This window comes from Jaculus jaculus, chromosome X (assembly GCF_020740685.1).
Source record: "Jaculus jaculus isolate mJacJac1 chromosome X, mJacJac1.mat.Y.cur, whole genome shotgun sequence".
Taxonomy (NCBI): domain Eukaryota; kingdom Metazoa; phylum Chordata; class Mammalia; order Rodentia; family Dipodidae; genus Jaculus; species Jaculus jaculus.
In genome coordinates, this window is record NC_059125.1 from 74276323 (window position 1) to 74279692 (window position 3370).

General features: G+C 36.2%; 1 pseudogene; it reads left to right on the top strand.

Moving 5' to 3' along the window:
* Positions 1-483: 483 nt before the first annotated feature.
* Positions 484-2330, top strand: LOC101607399 (annotated as a pseudogene).
* The last annotated feature ends 1040 nt before the right edge of the window (positions 2331-3370 follow it).

Sequence of the window (3370 nt, forward strand, 5' to 3'; positions counted from 1 at the left end):
ATAAATTAACTTAGGACAAGGTTGACAGGAAAAGCTTTCAACATAAACACTTTTGTTCTTATAAAAACCTATGCTATATTAAAAACTAAAATTTAAATGATGAAAATATCTAAGGTTCAAACATCAATTACAAAATGGGAAAATAGCAGCTTGTACAAATCAATGATATTAACATTAAGCTTCCTATGAAGCACTCCCCAGTGTCATCATAAATCATCATAAATTAACAGGAGAAATTGCTTCCAGCTCACAATCACACCTGTTTTTGACAAGAATTTATGCATCAAGCCTTCAAGTCCTAAGATTCTGCTCAGATTTTAATTGCAATTGATCAGGTTTATATTATTGTACCTCAAGAGACCTTCTAGAAACAGAACTGGCTGGCTTGCTATTTCTTTTAGAGCAGTGACTATCATTAGTTGGTGTTCTGGTGAAGGGCTTTCTGATAGCAGAGACTAGTTTCTCTGGGTTTATTAGGGCTGGATGCTTCAAGATTTAAGTGCCAGTATGTTATTTCCAATTTTTGTTTAAATATTTTTATTTATTTATTTGAGGAAGACAGAGGTGGACAAAGAAGAATATCCATGTTCCAGAGCCTCCTCCCATTGCAAATGAACTCTAGATGCATGCAACACTTAGTGCATCTGGCTTTACATGGTTACTGGGTAACTGAACGAGGCCATGGGGCTATGCAAATAACTGTCTTTAACCACTGAGCCCTCTCTCCAGCTCCTGTTCTCTACCTTTTTCACAACACAGAACATTAGCTCAGATGCCTGACAATGACAAGCAATTTGAGTCAAACTATCAGGCTGAAAGTTTGGCTTTTCATGGCCTACCACTGAAAGTAAAGAGTGAACTGAATAGTCCATGTTCATAACTCAACTCTGCCTGTAGTCATGAGCAGCCCTTTAAATTTATCTATAGAGAAAAGTGTCAATACAATGCTAGTGTCTATGAGCACAAGCCACATATGGGAATGAGGCCCTCCAACTTAACCCCCAACCTGCAACATTATCCAGTACTCAGTGTCCCACTACATGTATCTCCAAACTCAACCCACAATTGGAAATCTGACTGGACCTTCACAGTTCACCTCCCTCCATTGCAGTCCATACCATACAGCAGCTACCCCATGGACTACAGATTTCATAGTCATGTTTCTGAACCTTGTAATTTCTTTCCTCCTATACCAACAATACCAAGAAAAAGCATTATATATATACCAACACCATATTTCTTAGCCAGACATCCTTTTTATACCACCAGGCTTCATGCTGGAATACCATGATCCAGTATCTGAATATTACACCATAGTTAGAGGCACAGCCATCCAGGGCTTACCCCTCCTTTACTGTTCAAATAAGGACCAAGAGATATTCAAAATAGCATATGATTCAAAAGTGCTTATTTATATGAGGCAAGAAGTCTTCCTGGCTCAACCCAGCAGAAAAGAAGTATGCATGTTTGAAAAGTGCCCAAGGAAGTTTTATGATGATATTTATGTTGTCCCAGAGAAATTCAATGGGGACATTAAACAAGAGCCAGGAATGTAATGGAAAGGGTCTAGGCACTAGTGGCAAAGATCACTTCAACTCTGGAAGTTTTTGTAGCTCCTTTGGATGACCCTTTCAATTCTCATTTCATTGCCTGGAGTAATCAAAGTATGGAATTCAAACTATTTGAACCTGAAGAGGTGGAATGGCATTGAGGCATTTAGAATTAAAGACCAGCTATGAACTGTAATAAACTTAGCCATTCACTCCACTATTATTATATACAGAAGAGAATCATGCAAAAGGTGGCTGGAAAGTGATATGTCTTCAAATTCATGTGTGATCCAGAAGTCTTTTTCTCCATAGTCTTTTTAAATTTTTTTTAATATTTATTTATTTATTTATTTATTTGAGAGCGACAGACACAGAGAGAATGACAGATAGAGGGAGAGAGAGAGAATGGGCGCGCCAGGGCCTCCAGCCTCTGCAAACGAACTCCAGACGCGTGCGCCCCCTTGTGTATCTGGCTAACGTGGGACTTGGGGAACCGAGCCTCGAACTAGGGTCCTTAGGCTTCACAGGCAAGCGCTTAACCGCTAAGCCATCTCTCCAGCCCTCCATAGTCTTTACAGATAGACATGGAATATCATATCAATGAGGAGGACATGGTCTTACTTTTACATGAGCATGTCCTACATGCCAGATGGGCACTACTGCAAAACTACTCCTATAAAAAAGAAAAAAGAAAAAGAAAAGGCTATGTTTACTAACATGAGTTACAACCATACTGTCTTAAATATTTTGCCACCATTTCAGATAAATAATGATATATGATGATTCTTTGGAATCTTCATTTATATGTTAAATTTGGGATCACAATGAAGAAAAAATATATATCTGTCTCCTTTCATTACTTCCCATATATAAATAGTTATTTAATTAGTAATAGTGAACGATACTAAAATAAACACTATGCTGTTCTAGTTACAGCAAGCACTCTTTAATAAAAATATTCACTACAATAAATAGGTACTACAGTAATTTTTAGAAATGATATCCATTGATGAGCATGGATTTAACATTTTATATTGTGTTATGTTTACAACATATATAAATATTAGGTAATGTTAATGATTCTGCTGCTATACTTTCTGTAATATTTTCTTTCATGCTGAATTTACTACGACCATTGATAAGTAATGCAGTTAACTAAAAATAGCATTTCAGGAAAAAAAAAAAACACAGAGGACTCCAAATCATTTACTATTTAGGTAAAAAACTTAAGTCATGCTATGTAATAAATAGCTTTATTCATATTGACAAATAAAGATCAAGCTTCAGCTTTTAAGATAAATTATGGAAACTTTTGACAATTTTGGTGAGGTGGAAAATTATTTACATAAAGAATATTAGAGAGTTGCTGTATGACATAGTATAGGCACTTACTTTATCCATCACCTCATTTTGTACACTCCTGTAAACGTAATTGGACTGTTTGAAAGAAGATTTAAAGCTTTTAAATTTCTAATACAAAGAGTCTCATGAAAATATTCATAAAGTCCAAAGATAATCCCTCAGAGAGAAAGTACTGGTAATTTATAAACATACTAAAAATTCCTTCACATACATTTTTCTTATTGCTATGACAAAATACCTAACAAAAGCAACTTAAGGAAGAGTTTATTCTAATCCTTTTTTTTTTTTTTTTTTTTTTGGTTTTTTGAAGTAGGGTCTCACTCTAGCCCAAGCTGACCTGGAATTTACTATGTAGTCTCAGGGTGGCCTCGAACTCACGGCGATCCTCCTACCTCTGCCTCCCAAGTGCTGGGATTAAAGGCGTGCGCCACCACGCCCAGTTCTTAATCCATGTTTTG